Source organism: Lates calcarifer, linkage group LG11 (assembly GCF_001640805.2).
Source record: "Lates calcarifer isolate ASB-BC8 linkage group LG11, TLL_Latcal_v3, whole genome shotgun sequence".
Lineage (NCBI taxonomy): Eukaryota > Metazoa > Chordata > Actinopteri > Centropomidae > Lates > Lates calcarifer.
Window position 1 is genome coordinate 5,082,801 of NC_066843.1, and position 20,118 is coordinate 5,102,918.

The following is a 20,118-nucleotide window of genomic DNA, read 5'->3' on the forward strand; positions in this document are numbered from 1 at the left end:
ACTTGTAAAATGTTATGCAAAAATATTAGCACAATATTTTATAGTTAATCGAAGGAGGCTTGACGGTGTAGTAGGTGAAATATTTTTTTATAATATTTTATTCTTAATTCTTGGTTTACCAGCAGTATTTCGTTTTTGTGGTTCTTGTTTTAGTTTAAAAAAAAACCCGGTTCAGTCCTTGAGGTTTAATATAAATCTACTGCCTTAGCCTATATAGGTGTGTGTGTATATATGTTCCACTTCTACCTGTGAGTGCATTCATTTAGTCTGAGTACCTGGTGGGAATCCAACCTGCAGTCCTGCAGTGTTGGCTCAGGTTGTGGGTTTCTAACCACTGAGGCCCACTGTGCTTACTGTGTTACACTTTCGTGTTAGTTGCAGGCCTCTATATTCTTTTTTGGCCTCATCAGCAAAGAAAAAAAGTTGCATGCATTTCTAGAGGAGCCAATCCAAAAGTGAAGCCAGCCAGCAGTGGGAGAGGGCATCTATCAAAATACTCCCCGACCCCCCCCACACCACCACCACCACCACCTTCTCTTCCTCCACAGTCCGGAGAGAGCGAGAGAGAGGGAGAGAGAGAGAGAGGGAGAGAAGACAGGGAGGCTGGCAGGCTGGCGGAGGAGAGCCGTGCCAAGTCCCTTAATGTTCCCCAGCAGCAGCACCAGGAGCTCCGGAGAGGACAACCCAGTGTGCGCGCCAGTGTGCCAGTTCACCGGGCCAAAGTGGCACTGCTGGGAGGAGTCGATGTTTCTTTCCTAATTTTTGCAGCATCTGTTCATTATCCAGGACGTTTAAAAACGAGAGCGCTCATCCCGAGTAACCCTTCGCCACACACACACTCACACACACAAGCACGCACAGATACACAGCCAGTAAGGCATTTTTGTGAAGAGTTGGCCCTATGAATATGCATATTTCCCCCTAATGTTATGTTGGACATGAGCTCATGCATTGAAAGAAGGCTGTGTTGCACCCTTAGAATTAACTGTGGTTTGTTAACAGTCCTTAGATGTGGTAACCTTGTAACATAACACATTAATGGCGCACACACACACACTCTCTCTCTCATACACACACACTCTCTCCAAATTTTAAAGAAAAAATGCCAGATTTCTGAATAAGTTTGATTAAAATCTTGCACTTATTAAAGCAGTTTGCAGTTTTTTTAGGTTTGATGGAAAGAAAAACTTTTGGGTCAAAATAAAACAGATTTGTTAACTGGAAAAACTCCAGTCTATTAACTTATCACTGTTAATAATTGTTAACATGCAATGAAAACATTTCGTTTTGGTTACATGGAGGATTACAAGGTCTTAGCTTCTATAACAGGCCTCTGCATGGACACAGAGCCTGTGTGTGTGTGTGTGTGTGTGTGTGTGTGTGTGCCATCAAATTAACTAGTATTTAAATTTTCAAACTGTGTAACAACACATAAAAATAATATAATAACACAAAACGACTCAATAATTATTGCTAATGTGTCCGGATTGTGCAAAATATGAAGGAATTCACAGGTGTTTTGTGAATCACATCTGCAGTTGGATTTTACACATTTCTACAAACATTTCCCTTTTGTGCGAATTAATCCTTTAATACTTTGTTTGCAGTAATTTTGCAAATAAAAGTCTTAACTTGCATTTGCAGTCACTCTTAGCCAGTCTTGCTTAAGAAAAAAAAACTTCCAATGACACTCTGTGCTGCACTCAGGATGAAAAGTGAGTGAATGAATCTCGCTGTTTAAATTATCATGTTCATGCCCACTCTTTTTCTCACTCAACTTGGTAGGGGAAAAAAATCAAGAGTGTTTGTCCGACATAACAGTCAATAGTGCGATTATCAAAATGTCACAAGTACTATGGTGTGAATTCCAATTAACGTCTAGCTAAAATAATAACCGAGTGTGTGTGTTTTTTTTTCTTCAAAAATGCAAATATGAGATGATCGTATATGGATATAAAATATGTGAGAAATTAAAGCATTTAGGATCCAATGCAGAGATAATCTGGTCAGGAGATTGTGAGTCAGTCTGTCAGCTGATATGGACACAGCTCTGATTTAAAAAAAAAAAAAAAAAAAACAAATACAACACACACACACACACACACACACACACACACACACACACACACACACACACACACATTGATCACACGTGCATTTGAATAATTTAGGTCTATCAAAAATCACTGGAATAAACACTCGGTGCTTTGTGAACTTATCTGGTACTTGCTCACCCAGTGAAAACTAAAATGTTCCACATGTGTACAGAGGAAACAATTGCGCAGACTTCGGCCAACCTCTTTGCCAGACTGTATATGCCAGTGCAGCCCCCCCCCCTCCTCCCTCCCTGCACTGCCAGACAAGGGAGCGGGCCTGTCACTGGCAGTCCATTCAGAGGAAATTCCACAACATCTGTTTGTTATCACACAATGGGGCACGGTGCAGCACGGGCAGTGGGGCAGAAGACGAGGCAGAAGCTAAACTGAGAGTGTGCTATACCGCTGGAGGTCCTGCCAAGGGAGAAACAAGGGCTCCAGGAGGAGGAGGAAGAAGTGGGGGTGTGGGGTGAGGGGGCAGGAGGTTTGGGGGTAAAAGGGGCAGGAAAGCACCGGATGGGGGGGGTGGGGGTGGGGGGGTTGAAAAGGCAGAGGTGGAGATCCGGTTGAGCGCCAGGTAGGTTTCATGCCTTTGGCGGGTGGCCAGATAGGCTTTTGCCGGGGTTTGGGTGGTGCCAGATGTTGGCGTGTGCGGGGGGAGAAGTGTTTGTTCAGAGACTCTGACTACAGAGTGTGAGCTCTAAGTCTTCTTGACCTGTCCGACAGACCTCCGTCATCCTCTCGGAAGATGCTCGGGAGGGTCCGGCGGCGGGGCGTGGCTGGCCCCTGTTTAGGAGGTTAAGTAGGAGCGTGCACAGGGACGCAACTGGATCAGAGATTGGGATGGGGGGGGGCGTAGGGGGTGGAGGGGTCGTTGCTGGTCTGCACAGATGGCATGTGCGCGTGCATGTGTGCGTGCGCGTGTGTTATGATAGGGTTGGATGATGCCCTGGTCACATGGGCAGCAGTAATTGGCCTCCATATTGACCAGTTTGCAGTGCTGGGGGGCGGGCAGTCTCCCAGCTGGACCTGTCAGATGGCATCGCATCCACCTCACTGATCACCCCCCGGACGACCTCAGAACCTCTCCCCCCTTTTCCTTTCATCTCTCCCTTCTTCTTCATCCCTTCATCTCACCATCTCTCCCTCACCTTTAATCTCCCGTTGCCCGCCTCCCCTGCCATCACAGGGATGACCTGCTCTGTCCATCAGTCTACTTTACTACACAGCTTCTCCAAACTTAAAGCAAGGACTCTGCACTTTAGAGTATGAGCCTAGAACAGACTCAGAATCTCCTCGCCTTCCTGATCAAGATGTTTTCTGTGCTTTGGTAATCAGGATTGGTTGATTAGGATGGGAGTACAGTCATTTCCATTTTTAATGGATGAATAAATTGAATCTTGAACCTTGATCTTGAACCAAGCCAAAGGATTTACCAGTGAGCTGGGATTATTTGTATTTTCCAAGTGTTCTCAAGGGTTTCCTGATTGACACTCACTGTTGCTGAAAAAGAGGTTAAAAAACACTTAAGGCATTTTTCTCCCCTGTGCAAAAAACTGAAACTAAAGAATTAAAAAAAAGGTCAAAGGATAGACTTGGGGGGCCAGAAAAAAATGAGGTCATGGGGTCATTTTAACCCTTCAATTGTGTTGGAAATAAATTACATCCCCTATTTAAATACACCCACAAAAAGGCAAAGAGCAAGTTTAAATCAGTTACACAGAATTCAGAAAAAAGAAAAATAAGAACATTTGTTACACTATATTCATCTAATGATAGAAAAACGTCGTGTCATTTCGTCTTGTCCTCTATCCTTTATATCAGTGTGTCACAAATCACACTCTTTACGGCAATATTTTTCATTATTTGGACGACCCTTTTCGGTCTTCCACATGGCACGGATGCAGGCGGGAAATTTGCGTGACAGCAACACAAACACGGAGGAGAGTGAAGGTGACACAGAATGGGGTAATTCCAAACAGGAAAAGGACTCCAACCATGCAGCCAAGACAGAATGAGGAGCTCGTACCTCAAAGAGGGGCTACTTCTGTCACACCAACGTGGTTTGAGTGTGAAAAGTCTGACACGGACCAGGAACCTGCACTTTGCAAATTATGCTGCAGACAGAAAATATGCTACATCTTGGTATGTATCATTATCTGGATATGAAATTACCTGTATCAGGATGTGGGCTTTTGGTCAAATCACATAGCCTCAACCAACAACCAACTAAAGTCACCTTGACCATCTTAAAATACAGGCAGATCATCCCAGAATATCAATAAAATGTCAATTAATTTCCAGAAAATTCTACTGCAAAAAATTAGCTTTCAATTAGCTCACCCAACTGGTGCACTTATTAAAAGGAATAGAAATATTTTAAGTGTACAGCAGGACTAATAGACATGCTAAAAGCGATTTTGTTTTTGCAGTGTTATGGTGTAAAACAGACCTCTGTGTATCTGACTGACTTTTAGCATGGTATCACCCTCCCACCCGGAGCAGCAATGGTGTGTGTTTTGCTGTGAGATGCCCGACTGTGAGGAGTTAGCGCTATAGAAAGGATTTCATCCCAGACTTGGCAGGGGAGGGTCTCTGGGTACGTAGAGAACAATCGTCTCTCCTTCGGTCCTGTCAGCCAGCAAACACAGAGAGCTGGCACACGCTCAGTGGGAAAAGAGCGGGAGTGACAAGGGGTGGGGGGGTGGCAGTGGTGGTGGACACACGCATACACTCTCGCACACTCACACACTGACATACACTTGTGCCCATCCCTTTCCTCACAGTACCAAAATGGGTTCTGATGATGCCGCCGGGGATTGTGGGATGACAGGCTGGTTCTGCGAAGTGGATGGGAGGACCTCATGAAAATAGTCTGTAAAATGACCACAGTGTTAGCCTGCTGTCAGACTAACAGACAGACAGACAGGGAGGGAGGGAGGGGAGGAGAGAGAGGAAAATAGAGACAGAGAAAGAGAGGAAGAGATTGGCAGAGCAACACAATGTCTGCCATGCCTGCCCCTCTGCCAGAGGAAGCTCACATGGGGATACATGTATAAGAGTTTCTGTGTATGTTCAATATACACTCGTGTGGACAAGTGTTTTGATCCTGCAGCTCCTTTGCTATCTGTGTTTCTGAATACATGTGAATGCAGGAGTCTAACTGCATGCTGTGTGTGCATGCATGTGCGCCTTTATGCGTGAGCAAGAATGAGGAGGAGGAGGAGAGGAGGGTGAAGTGTGTTTGTGTGTGTGGATGGGAGGTGGGGGGTGGGTGGGTGCGTGTGTGTGTGTGCACGTTTAAATTCTGTGACATCTGTTCATTACAACTAGAGTGTGTTTATTTTTATACAGCCAGCCACAAGCAGAGAGCTCGACTGGCACCGCTGGTTAATGTACCAGCCCGCTATGACGGCAAAGCAAATGAAATATTAACCGGCAGACAGAGAGAATGAGGAGAGGGAGCGAGGACAAAGGGAGAGAAAGAGGAAAAATGATAAGATAATATGTGACAAAAATGCGCACACACAGTGTCTTCACTCACGCACACAGAGTCCCCATTCTGATCTAATTAAGGAGAGAGACACGATCAACAGCTCGCCGTGGAAAGGCCTAGAAAACTGCACTCGCTATGTGCTGCTGTGAGGTAGAACAGGAACATGAAAGTGGTTCAGAACAGGTGATGCTTTACGAAAACAGGTTGCCATGTGCTCATCTACTTCAAACCGAAGAATCAGAGCATCCTAATGCAAATGTGCAACATATAGTGCAAATGATAACACTCAAAATGAGTCAGGAGAGACGCAAAAGGAGAGCTCAAACCACACTTCTTTATGAAGGTCACTCCCTGTTTGGTGTATTTAGTCACTTGAAAAGTATTGAGTAGCTGCTTTAAGCTGTCCAGATGCACCACAGAACATTTTAGAATGTCCACAGTTGTGAAGCTTATGAACAACATACAATGATTTTCTTTGCATTTTGACATCTTTTTTGTCTCATTTTATTAGTCCTGTCTAAAGAGCATGACTTGTAATTGTCCAGCCATCAGGTTATCAAGCGGTACCTAGTTTGTCTTTCATATGTGGCGCATTGTGACCTGTCTGCTTTGTTTTCTTCCTGTGCCTGGGTGTCTTTGGGGTTATCTATCTATGCAGTGGGACAAGAAATGTCTAGAAATGTAGCAGAGGTGTCTGGTACAACCAGTGCTGAGGACACAGCGTTTTAGTTCAGCTGAGGTCACTCCGTCCTGCCGCAAAGCCACAACTCCTGACCAAGAGGGCGAACGGTCGCAGGATAACACTTCTCCAATCATCCTAACAAACCAGACCTTTGCATCAACAAGCCCCCTGCACTCACCCCCACCCCGCCACCCCTCCCCTTCAAAACCGCCCGCAGACCCACCACTGCCCGGCCCCACTCCCATGCTCCCCTGGGACAGCCTGCTCTGGAATGCCGCTCATGGGGAAGAATCTCGCTACAGGCGCTCAATATGTCACATGTGTCTCAGAGAAAGGGAGAGAGGGAGACGGAGAGAGGTGTGGCAGGTATGGTGAAGTGCTTTTACAAGGCAGTGACAGGTTGTCTGTGTCTGTCTATGTGTGTGTGTTTGTGTGATAATGTGTGACTATGTGTGTGTGTGTGTGACAGATTCCCAGATTAAAGGTTTAAAGGGTTCAGATTAACAGGCTCAGGACACTGTGCCCTGCTCTGAGCAAAAGGGAATTAGGATGGCATTAACGTCTCCTCTGCACCAGCACATTAGCCATTCATTACCGTGTGGTTGCACAATCAGTACCAGGCCGCCCCTCATTCCCCTCTGTGTTAGTGCATTCATGACAATGTTAACATGTTGGGATGCTTTGTTATTCATAGTCCATTAGCAGGAGTATAATTTAATTATCAGTTATCATCAGGCAATTGTCACTTGTCCTTTATTTCTAAAACCTTTCAAGGAATTTAAAAATGCATCCAGTGCTTGGATAGACAGCAGCGCCAAATAATATAAACAAGACTGAAGATTTTCTGATTTCTGATACACACTGCTGTATCCTAAATTTTTTAAGTGGTATATGTGAAATTTCAGTTGAGCATTATAATATCAAATTTGAATGCATTCAACAAACACAGTCAAAGCCAAAAGGCTTATGAGCCACAGCTGGCCTCTACACCGCACTGAAATCTGTACACCAACATGTCAGAAATCTGCAGGATTGCTCTATGATTCCAAACACGTGTGATGGTATCCCAACACAAGTTGGTCAGGGTATGGTTGGGTCTGGAGGTTAGAGGGCCACCTGTATTAGGCTACGTGGGATGTGAAGTTATTTTTCCATGGTAAAAATTCACCAGAGCCAGATAAAAAAAAATCAGTGAATGTAATATGGCTCAGGACTTGTCTGGGCAAATATTTGTCATTATAAACATGAAAACTGGAATAGAACAAGTCATCGTTGCCAATAAAAAGAAGAAAAGAAAAACGGAATGAAAATTAAAGAGTGGCTCAGTGAGATATATATATATATATATATATATATATATATATATATATATATATATATACAGAGACAGAGAGAGGTGTGGCAGGTATGGTGAAGTGCTTTTACGAGGCTGTGACAGGTATCAGTGACAATGAAAAAACACTCCTAGTGGACTTTCCTAATAATGAACCTATAGCGAATCTGCAGCTTCCCACTGCTTTACAGATCTTTCCAACATGTTTCAGCTCATTGTTTAGCTGTATGGTCCACAGCTTTACTGTTGTGGTTCACTCTCATCACTGCAGGAGGCAGCTGCTTCAAGCAAAAAAGCTATCAAAAAACACGACTATACACTACCTCCTCAGCACCAGACACAGTTACCAGCTAATTGGTGAACATAGTGAAGCATCTAGCAAAAGCTAAAACTTTTTGTGCAAAACCACAACTCTTGACCAAGAGGGTGAGCAGGAGTAACCACCTGCAGACTCACCACTACTTTCCTGAATGCTGGAATAGACCAAACACAGAGCTAAAACTGGATTTACACTGGACAGAAACAAGACTCCAACTGAATGATAATGTTGCCCTGTTACTGCTACTACTGTTTGTTCGCAAATTAATCATATCAACAAGTTCCATACTGCTCTGCTCATTTATTGTAAATGCAACAATGGCTGTAAATCTTGGGAAGTGACCATCACCACTGCCTGCTCCTGTTGAGAAACCACGTTCAACAGCAAAGAAAACAGAAATAGCCCCTTTGAGAAGCAGTATCATTGGCCACAAGAAGCAACAGGGTATATTGGAAATTTGGTCTTAAATTTAAGAAATACTAATGATGTGAAATACAGGCTACAAATATTTCCAACCATTGCCTAATTTTATAATTATACTAAGGTGTCACAACAAATTTGGCATCGTTAAACTTATGTTTAAAAATGTAGATGAAATATCTTATACAGAATAACATGCCTAATTCATTAAGGCACGGCACAACTCTCAACTGCAAACTTTTCCATGTTTTCTGTATGCCTCAGTGTGCCAAGAGAGATGTGAAGACATGGATTGACACACCATCTCTCCTCCAAAGCCTTCCTCCTCAGCCTCGCCAGATTAAGGGATTACCAGGCAAGGCGAGCACTAAAGCTGGCTAATTCTCACCCAAGCACAGAGAGCTAAGGCTACCCAGAGCCCCGCGGAGCCCCTCTCTCCTCAGAGCAGCTGTGTGGTGGAGGGAGGGATGGAGCTGCTTCCCTCTGAGGAAACGGAGGAAAAGAGATCGAAATCAAAGCATTACTCATACGGCTTTCTCTCCATGGCACTGATGATTTTTTTGTTAATTAGCACAGACCGCTAATGGCTCAAACACAAACAAACTTCTTTGAATTTTCAAATATAAACTTTTCTCTCCATAAATCTCGCTGTTAATGTCACATATCAAGTTTTTTATTTCTACATTTTGGTGTTGTTCTGTGTTGCATAAAGCAAGCATGTTTTTATCACAAGATCTGCAGCATTTGCAGCATATGCATGCTGGTAAATAGAAGAGAATACAGCACAATCCCTCCCCTTAGTGATAATGTGATCTCCTCTTGCAGTTACAGTGATTGGAATCCATTCACACTGATCTGCTAACCACAGTAATGTCATCATGTGTTTTCTTGTTTTAGTGGAAATAAACTGATGGTGGTTTTTCTACCTGTTTTCATCTACCTGGCTGAGGGCGCTCCTACAAAAACAGCACACACACTCCAAGCAAAGCAAAGCTGTATCTGTCTCATCTTGGCCTTTCACACTGTGTTTTTCCACGATCTTTGCTATGCAAGACGCATGCAAAATGCAAGAATTAATCAATCACCATGAAAGTGATCCAAAAAAATGGAGGAGTCCTCCAACTAATCAATCAGTGGGGTATCTGATATGTATTTAGCAATCGGAGAGGTTGCTGGTTACTGATTATGGTGTAATTTTTGGCTTTTATTTGAAAGTGATCCAAGCTATCAACCATCTACACCAGAGCTTTACAACAATATTTACTACTTCAGTTGGACAAAGGTTGGAAACTTGGCGGGACACAAAGGCAGACAATGAGGCGCGGGAACAAGATTTCCCAACAGTGTTCCATCACAAACACACACCCATTCATCTTAAGTTTCGGTGCACTTCAGAGACCGAAAGCAAGCAAACGACATCCATCTCAGTTCATGTACGGTAAACAAGAGGAAAGGCAATGGAAGAAAGAGAGAGAGAGAGAGGGAGAGAGAGAGAGAGAGGGGGGATAAAGACAGAGGAGGAGAGGGGCCACGGTTTGGGCGCGTGCTCTCCAGCGGGCAGAGGACAATGCAGAGCTGGCAGAGTCGGTGCCTCGTGCCAGAGGGAATAGAGTGCCACATGGTGCCCCTTATGAGCAGGGCCAGCCTGGAGGGGGATGTGGGCCACAATGCATGTACGCGTGTGCGTTTGTGTCTGCTTTTTGTGCATGCACGTGTGCGTACATGTGTATACATGGCCGTCCATACACATATTACATCTAAAGGTGTAGTGACAAGAAAGATGTATCTTCAAGTTTTAGGAGTAATATATGTAGATTCATGTGTGTGTTAGAGTGTAGAACTGGTTGTGTGAGTGTGTGTGTATGTGGAGGGGGGGTACAGAGAGGTGGGGCACAGGGTGTGTGTGTGTGTGTGTGTGTGTGTGTTGGGGGGGGAGTCCCAGTTCCCTTTTGCATCTTAAATTCCTCAACATCTGTTCAACCCTTCTCCGTGGTAGCAGCAGCGGGTTGTGATGTGTGTGTGAATGTGTGCATGCGTGTTTGTGTGTGTTTATACGGGCTCATGTGTGTTTGTGTGTGTGTTTCTGTCTTTCTGCATATGTGCATGCTCTGCTGAAGGTGCTGGTTGTTACCCGCACCTTAATTAGAAGGAGACAGAGACTCATTTTCAACAATACTTGCAGGTAATGCGAAGCGCTCGCAGTGAATACAAAAAGAGACCCGTTCACCTCCAAAAGCTGTGACAATGCTGCATCTCGCTCCCAGGACTGTGACCCAAATTACATCTCAAGTTCAATACCTTTGATCAAAACCACAGCGCATGTTACAGGTCACAGTCAGAGATACAACAACATTAAAGTGTTCTCCTCATCACACACAGTGGACAGTGTGAAGCGGGCCAAAGTGCGAACCAACTAGGTCAACCCTGAATGGCCTGAGAGGCATGGGTAACGCCTGAGTGCATTCAGCACAGTCTTCTAGCACAGATTTGAAGAAGTCAGAGAGAGATGTGGGTTAGCGTTAGCATGCCATGTGTACGTATGAATGTGGAATGACAAAGATTTTTGAAATGAAATATTTAAGTCCTGTGTGCCACCTCCTGAGCGAGAGCGACAACAGTTTCAAAGCACAAACATATGCCGCTCTGGGGCCTGTATGCAGTGGTGGAAAGAATGTTCTCTCAATTACTGTACACATTTTGGGTGCTTATATCTTACTTTAGCATTTCCATTTCATGCTACTTTACTCTACCACTCCACTACACAAGGGAGAAAAACTGCACTTTTTATTTTGCTACATTCACTTGACACTGCAGTGAATCATTACTTTGCTGTGTAAAACAACATCGAATTTAAAATATGATGCATTGTTACAGATTAAATGACCAAACAGTATATGAATTAGATAAAATGAACTGACTCTCAACCCACTATCACGTTAAAACATGGCTTAGGCAGTTTTTCCTAATGGTATTTGTGCACTTTGATTCAGGTAAAACTTTAAATGCAAGAGTGATATCACAACTTTTACCTAAGGCAAGCAAAGTTTATTTAAGTAAAGGATGTAAACACCTCCTTCATCTCTTCCTGTCTGTGTCAAAGGTACATGAAGCAAAGAAACTGCACGCACCCATCCACGACCTCTTTGACAGACACTATCCATTCAGCACCCCTCACTAACCCGGTGCCAGTCTTATGCCACCTTGATGCCAAGCCTGCCAAACTTATGTCACATCAGAGCAGACCCTGTGTCAACTCCTCACAGTGCATATGCCAACCCGATGCCCTCCGCATGCCAACCTCATGCTACATCGGTGGCAATTCTCAGACAACAATATGCCAACGGAGGACCTCTGCTTGGCCCAGCACGCAAATCCCACAACGGTGGGCACCGGGCGACACTGTATGGAAGTGGAAAAGGTCAAAAGTCACTAGTGAATTAGGGTTCAAAGACAAATCTGTCGTTTTGGTTCTTCTTCAGTGGATGCAATTAGCAGCAAAATCCTGCTCCCAAGCCCCGCTTAAGCTCTAATCTCAGAGTCTGTGGGTTCCCCTCCAGTCTGCCTGTCTACCAGCCTGTCTCCCACCAAAGCCCCTCACCTCTGTCTCCCTCTCTCACTCCCTCTCTCCTGATGCCTGCTGGCACTTTGGGAGCAGTGCCCCTCCAATCCCTGTACCCCCCTCCAACTCTACCCCCCCCCTCCACCTCCACCATCACCCCCTTCCCATCCTCCCCCCTCCCTCCCTCCCTCCTCCTCTGGATGCCAGCCGACGGCCCTCACAGTGTGGCACGCCATCTGCTGCCGCCCGCCCCAGCAACCCATCCCACCCCTCCCCTGCTCGCTAACTCAGCCCCCCCCCCCACCTACCCCTGCAGACAGCAGCTACCCACAATCCCCCTCTGCCTCAGCCGCGCGGCGCACAGAACAGGAGGCTTTCGCACAGATCACTTCACCCCCTGATGCCCCCGCCAGAAAGGAGGAAGCTGGGGAAAGTGTGTGTTTGCGTGTGTGAGTGTGTGTGTGTGTGCATGGTGGAGGCAGCAGGGGCCCTTACAGACAAAGTAGTCAAGCTTTTGGGTTCTGTGTGTAAATAAAAACAACACACATGCTATACATGCATGCACACATGCACACTAGAAAACACATTGTGCTACTACACTTGATGTTTGGTTTCTTGCTGAATTTGCATCCAGAAGTTAGAGGTTCTAGTGCTCTCTCTCTCACTCTCTCTCTCTCATACACACACACACTCTCAGCGCAAAACACACTTTATAGATTTTAAGTTTTTTAGTTACACACTCACATTTCTCTCTTTCTCACATGCATACACAAGTACTACTCCTTGGCTTCCTTGTTAAAGGGTCAATCTTTTTTTTTTTAGATCATATCATTTAGAGATATTATGCCAACAACATAACGTAGATGTTGTCTATTAAAAGAGGCGTCAATGAATTTTGGAATGACAGCAGGTTCCTGTCTTGTGTGTTGAATTTTGTGTGAACCTTGTGTGTGTCTGTGACCTTTTTCCTTTACATTTACATCACAGATTGTGCCTTTAATTAAAAAACATTTTGGAAAAAGAAAAAAAAACATGTTCTCTCTCTCATGTACAATCAATACTTTGCTGAACACAGAAGACGCTTTGCCAAAGGAGTGACTGGCACGACGGTGAATCATAAAACATTTCTATAGATGCAAACACACATGCTACTGCTGCGCGTTTGGGATCTGACGGTGTCTTTGCGGCAGCGTTCTCTGATCACCGTTTAGCTTTGAGAAAGAGAGGGAAATAGGACGAGGGACATCAAACTATAGCAGGAACATGAGAGAGAGAGAGAGCACTGCTCCATCCATCTTGTGTGGGTATGGAGCCTCATGGCTGGCACTCTATCCATCAATGAGCGCAACATTAACTCTCTGGATCAGAACCAACATCCCCAGATCTCTCTCCATCTCTCTTCCCCTCCCCTCACTCTGCAAAATACACACACCAACACACTCACACACACATACACCATTAGTATTCCACTGCCATCCATGAAAAACCTCAACATCCACCTCTCTACCTTCCTCTCTCTCTCACACACACACACCAAGATCCTGTTGTTTTCTGTATTCATCCCAAAATCTCCCACTCTGTTGAAAATCAAAGAGATATTTTTATATTTTGCACAGTCGCTGAGTTTCTGTTTTCTCTCGCTCCATCTTTACACACACCTTCACCACCTAAACAGCTAACCTCCTCAGCCCCTCTGATGTCTGGCTTGTCTTGATTCACCTCCTCTTTTCTCCTCTCCAGATCTCCTCTCCGCTGAGCTGCCTGATCCGCTCCTCTCTTTGTCTCTCTCCCAGTTGGTGTTAATAATTTAACTACTGAGCTGCTGCAGAGCTGGCTCCCATCCAGGCCTCAGATTGGCACTGTCTGTCTATTTATGACACTGTGTGGCGGTGCACATGTGTGGGATGTGCAAGAGTGAGAGGAGGACTGCGTGTGTGTGTTTGTGTGTGTGTGTTTGTGTGTGAGGACGTGCATGTGTTTCCCTATTAGACTTCAGCCAATAGCAAATTAGCCTCCAAAGCCACAAGACTGTCGCTTGAATTGAAGTTAGAAAGAGAGACATGCGTTACGAACCCTGATTCTTCCTCCAGATTTCTCACTGTAAGACTGGATTATTTAACTTAATATTCACACAACGTGGTTTGTATTAGTGTGGTGAGTGGGAGACTTAGATGATAGCCAATCACAATGAATGATACTGTGTTGATAGCTAAAGGTTTCCTGGACTATTGGGTTATGTTTGGAGTGATGTAATGGTAGTATTAACAAACTTGCTACTATTATTTTACAATGCAAATATTCCTCTGAAAGTGATGTCATGGTTTTGGTGTGTTCAAATATCATGAAAATTATATTCTTATCTGTACACTCCCCCTCAACCTGGCAGATAAAAGACAATGGGGGGGGTGGCTTCAATTTTTAAGAGACATTCCTGGAATTATACATAGAAAAATGAGCTGCTATTATTTTGTTACAAATAAAACACTAAAATTCAAGGGCCGGTCGACACAGTGGCTCAAATTTGCAGCAAATTAGACAAAAATTGCAATCACAGATCAGGGAAAGGGATAGAAAGAGAGAAGAGAATGAGATAAATCTAAAGGAGAGAGGGACAAGTGGAGGACAAAGTCTTGAGATCAGGCTTTAAAGTACAGGGATTGAAATACTCAAAAATCTACAATCAGAGATATTTAAAACGATTGGAAAGAGGTTGTCATCATGTCTCAAGAAAATTATGAAGAAGCAGGGCAGAGAAGGAGCTGTGTGCTCTCCAGTGACGAATGATGTGTTTCAAACATGTGAAATCTAGTATTGCCATATGCAAAGGACAGTGGTGTAAATGGTTTTTAGTGGAAAAGGATGAAAGCAATTTGACTGTTTTTCATTGACTGATACAAATGAATATTTTAAACATTTTCACTTATGCAGAATAATGGGGCTTAATCATAAAAGGATATTGTCCGACTTCGTCTACAAAATTGTTCTTGCTCAGTCTGACTGCCTCAGACTGAGCAAAAGAGTTTGGAAAATTGTCTACAGGTGTAACTTGTTTCTAATTTTACCACAGAAATAATAACAAGGACCTATTTTAATTAAAAATTCATTGCTTCATTCTGTCAACACATGCTGCAATGATCTCCACCACAATTCTCCCCAAATCCATTCCCCACACTACCTGAAAACACTCCACAATGCTCGGATTCAGCCGATCTGAAAAAAAAGAAGAAGAGAGAAAAAAAAAGAGGTGACATTTCCGAAGCAAGTGTGTGACACGGTGTGAATCTCGATGCCACCTCCCACACCTCTCACCCTCCTACAATCGTGCCCACAAGAGATCTCTGCTGGGTAAAGAAAAAAAATCTGTGCAAGCAGCTCCTCACGACATCCATTTATTCATCCCCGGTATCATCAATCATCGTAAGAATCAGCAGTCATTCTTTTTTAAACAGTTACGTTATCAAATAATGAACAAGACTTGTAAATACATTTCCTCAGGCCCTTTTACTTCTGGATTCAACAGTAAACCCCAAAAGACTGAGAACTGCTTGGAGGTAATTGTCCTTGACCTTGCCTTATGTATTCTCATTGCTTTATACTTTTACATTTCATTTTGTCTTCTCTGTAGTCTCTAAAGTGTAACCAACAAATAAGGACAGTTTTCATTTATTTTGTTTACCACCAATGCTCTTGTCAAAGTCTTAAAATATCTGTTTAATTGCAGAGCTGGTGTGGTAAACCAACGGGTTGATGCGGCGTTAAGGCCCTCACTGGGATTCATAGTAAACAGACATATGCAAGGCCGCCCACTGCTCCACCTTAGCTAATTTGATATCTCATAAGGGCCTTTCACACTTGCCGGAAAACATAAACACACCACGTACGGCTGCATGCGCACGCCGAACCTGCACTGTCATTAATTTCAAAGATGGAGGGAGGTCACGTACCAGACGGTGTTTGTGTGTCGGTGTGCAAGCATTGTGTGCAGGCTCGCCATGGCAGTAGATGTGTGCTCACATGTATGTATGTATGTGAGTGTGCATGTCATTTGGGGGGGGGACATGCATGTGCACACACACACACACCACGAACGCACGCACAAACACACATACACACACCGTGTTGACAGTGGCTGTGTAAAGAGGTGGTCCCTGAGCTGGGGTCTGCCTGTCTCTGGCTGAGAGAGAGAGAGGAATAAAAAGCTCCCAGCAGCTGTCGCCTAATTCCTCTAAACACGGTGCTTGTGCTCTGATTAGAAAACAGATCTGGCCTCTAATTTACTCCTGACACCAACTAATGCTCTATATCTCAATCGCTCCGTCCCTGCCTCGCACTGGGCCTGCCCTAGCTGGACACACACACCTAGCGACTCAGAGGACTATAAGACGCACGCAGGTATAAAAGCACACATAGGTACAACAAAAACAAGCAGCTGAGCACGACCTAGAGAGACGTGGAGCACTCATCTGGTGTCACCTCGACATATTCACACCTCTGGTATTCAGATGTGAGACTATTGTTTTTTCTCCTCAGTTTGCAAAACAACCAACTATGCTTGAAGAGTCAAGTGTGTTTGCCTCATGACAGCTTGAAGTGCCAAAGTCCCTGTATGTAAACAATGTGTTGCAGAAAATGTGCAAACGTGATTTATCTTGATTTTATAATGACAGAAAATATTCCTGTGGAGTTATGGTTCATCACCTTTTTGGCTTGTAACCATGACTACACGTGAGCCTCATCACATATGCTGCATATATCTACAGGTTGTGAACAGCTTCAGCAGGAAGTGATTTTTTTTCTCCTTATCTTGTTTTATATTTAAAAAAATTTGAGGTCTGAAAATGAGTATTATCTATAAATTGTCAAAAAAGCAAAGATTAGCATTCTGGCATTTTTAGCTTGATGTGTGTTATTAATTAGAAGCCAAAAAGTGGAAGGTAAGGTTGTCAAACTTATGTTATGTCAGAGCATGTGCAGAGACAAAAAGGAGTCATGTCCAATTCATCCCAAGCTGTGTGCTGCTATAGGGCAGAGCTCTGGAAATAGTGTGATATGACAGTGGTAGTAACACCCTTGTTTTTATTCAGCAGTCTTGATCCATGCTGCCCTTCTGGGGGTCAGGTCCCCCTAAAAGATGAAAGGGCAAAAACTAAAAGATTAATAAATTGATAGAAGATAAATAGAGGATACACTGATAAAGTGCAAAAACCAAGAAAGTGAGAAAAATAGGCAGAATAACATAGCTGCCTATAGAAAAAGTTCAAGTGAATGAGTGAGAGAATTTAAAGTGATTTCAGCATTGCCAGTTTTTCATGCCAGCGGGAGGAGAGGCCGGCTGGGTGTCTGGGTGCCATGACGGGGTTGGCCCAGCAGGGGGCAGAGGTGTGATGCAGGGAGTGGGAGGTGACAGCTCAGTGTCACACTGCACACAGGGTGTCACCCTCACCAGGCTGAAAGTGAGAGGGAGGGAGAGGGAGAGGGAGAGAGATACAGAGACAGAGAGAGGGAGAGAGTGGACAGGCAGTCAGAGAAAAAGGTGAGAGATCAATCTCAATCTGCGTGTGTGTTCATTTTTTGGTACGCCTGAGTTTTAGACATTGAGAGTGAGGACATTTTGGTCTGGCCTGACTTCTTCATTAGGCTGTTGGAGGGCTCAGACCTGGTTTTAGGCTTAAGCTTAGTTTTGGGGAATGCATTATATTATTGTACCTCGAGATACAAGACGATATAACGAATGAAAAAAACATTTTCTTACATAAAACCTCATTGAGAAACCTCTCTTAATGTGTGTGAGTATTGCTTTGTAAGGGGCTACTACTAGGCTAGGTTTCTTTGTGTAAGTAACTGTGTGTGTGTGTGTGTGTGTGTGTGTGTGTGTGTGTGTGTGTGTGTGTGTGTGTGAAATCCTTTTTATTTCCTCTTTCTTCTCTCTCTGTCCCCTGTATCTGTCTCCAGGGACTCACTTGGCATCTCTCCCTACTTTTAATTCTCGCTCCGCAAACTGCTGCTGTCTGAACACAAGCTGGCAGCACATACACCCACACACACACACACACACACAAATGCACCGGTGCACCCCCCTCACCACCACCACTACTACCACCACCACCCTCAAATAAGCAATGAAAGACACCCACACATTCGCCCCTCATCCAGTTTAAATGCAACACACACGTTTCTCTTTCACATCACTGTCATCTGAAATATTGGAGATGAACTCACAAACACATACAAGGGACATCAGTGACACGGTACAAGTTGAATTCAAAGAGATAAACACAAATACACACACAGCGATGAAAGACTGAGATGCTTACAGCCTCCCAGGAAATACACACTCACTCCCCACACACACACATTTCATCACTGACAGTAGCTGAGAGACATCCCCGCTACTCAGAATACAAATCCGGCGTGAAAGAGAACACACATTATGAGCCCTTAAAACATAAACAGAAATCAAGGAAGTAAAAGGACATGAACATTTCTCATTTATTTGTTTATTTCAGTCCCTACTAGCAGCTCCTTTAGTTTCGAACCAGCATTAATAACATAACTGTCAGCGGCGCTCACACAACCAGCCGCACGCATTACAACTTCTCCAGCAAAACATACATACACTGACAGGCAGACGAGGCAAACTTCAAAAGCCAGAAATAAATAAATTAAAGACGAGTCTGATAGGGATGAATAAATAACATGAGGAGAGAGAGAGGCAAACAGGAAGGAGAGAGTGTGCAGCAGCTGAGAGAGGAAGCAGAGAGGGAGATGCAGTGATTTCTGGAAGGAGGCTGGAGGAGCAGGCAGCGAGAGCAAGTGTCACACACACTTCCAGTCTTGTTTAAGTTAAACTGGCATGCAGCAGCTCAACAGCAAAGATGGGAACACACTCCAGAGATAGATATCCCTGTGCAATATTGTGTATGCCATAGGTAGACACAGCGTGAGGCCGAGTGACTTGCTCATCTTTTGAGTTCCCTACACTCTGTGTCTTTTTTTTTTTTAATTATTTGGAGAAGGGTGTGAGTGTGAACGCAAATATGCAAATGAAACGGTTATTATTGCATTGCTCATCAAGCAGCGCGGAGCAGACATTAATAGGCTGATGAATATGCATGTGAATTTGTTAATTAAGTTAATTATTCTGCTGAAAATGCATTCGTCTTCCAAGGACATCTTCCCCAGGATTCCAACCTGCTCCACTCATTAGTCATGCGATATTTTACACTGGGCGCTGGGACAAGAGGTAGGGAAGGGAGGGGCAGGAGGGGCCACCGGGGTTGATATGTATACAATATAAGGGCAGCATGGTTTTCAAGTCCAGCAGTAAGAGCCTCAGAAAGAGATATAATAGTATTATAATGACACCTAATCATTCATCAGCTCTTCAAAAGTAAAGGGTCAGTGAAAGAGACAAAGCACTGCACCCAGCTACAGTAGGACGTACACACTCCTAGTGGCCAGACGTTCGCTCCATTTCTGCTTTTCTCTTTCCTCTCCAGTAATTCCCCCTCTTCACTGCTTTTCCTCTAATTGCTTATTAAAACCCTCTTAAATGAACTTTTTGTGCCAACTTTCCAACACATTAATTAATTGTTGTAGCCAATTAAGTGTCGCTGCGCAAATGAGCTTCAGCACAAATGGTCCTGCAGGGCCTGTCCACCCCCCTACACCCCCACCCTCCAACCCTCCACCACCCCCTTCACCACCCCCCTCCTCCTCCTCCTTTTCTACCACCCTCGCTGACTGCTTTCCCAGCAGCCCCTCTGCCCTTAAAGAGGCAGCATCAACACAGAAAGAGAGAGAGAGAGACAATAATCTCGCCTTGCTCATGAAGCTCTTTGAATGGAATCAGTAATGAGATGCTGAGACCTTGCAAAAGTACTTTGGTTCGCAGAAGTGCAGCATCATGCAGAGAGGGTGATGTGTCTTTGGCTGAAGTGGAGATAGCTGCAAAAAGGTCAGGGAAAGATTTTTTTTTTTTTTTAAGTTGGTGAGCTTTTTTCCATTATTGATTATCGATGGAGCAGGAAAAGCAAACACTTCAACGTGGGTGGAATTTACACTGAAGGAGTGATTATTCCGATTTCATGACCTGGCACCAGTGACTTTACATAAAATCAACACACGTCCACATCATCTGGGCTGGTCCAACAGTCTCCTAAAAACTCTTTAGTTGGTCTCACTGCTGTTGAGCAATCAAGAAATAACGAGTG

At 44.2% G+C, this 20,118-nt stretch overlaps 1 protein-coding gene across 7 annotated transcripts in view; it reads right to left on the reverse strand.

Moving 5' to 3' along the window:
* The window catches only part of cdk12 (cyclin-dependent kinase 12), a 50,262-nt gene that overhangs the window by 12,162 nt on the left and 17,982 nt on the right, over window positions 1-20,118 (reverse strand). Inside the window, exon 16 of one of the 7 annotated variants that reach the window (XR_001959273.2) lies at window positions 15,098-15,115. The exons of the other annotated variants lie outside the window; for them this stretch is intronic. The gene's annotated coding sequence lies outside the window, so the exon portion shown is untranslated. Of the gene's footprint in view, window positions 1-15,097; window positions 15,116-20,118 lie in introns of those variants that run through there. 7 annotated transcript variants of the gene reach the window in all.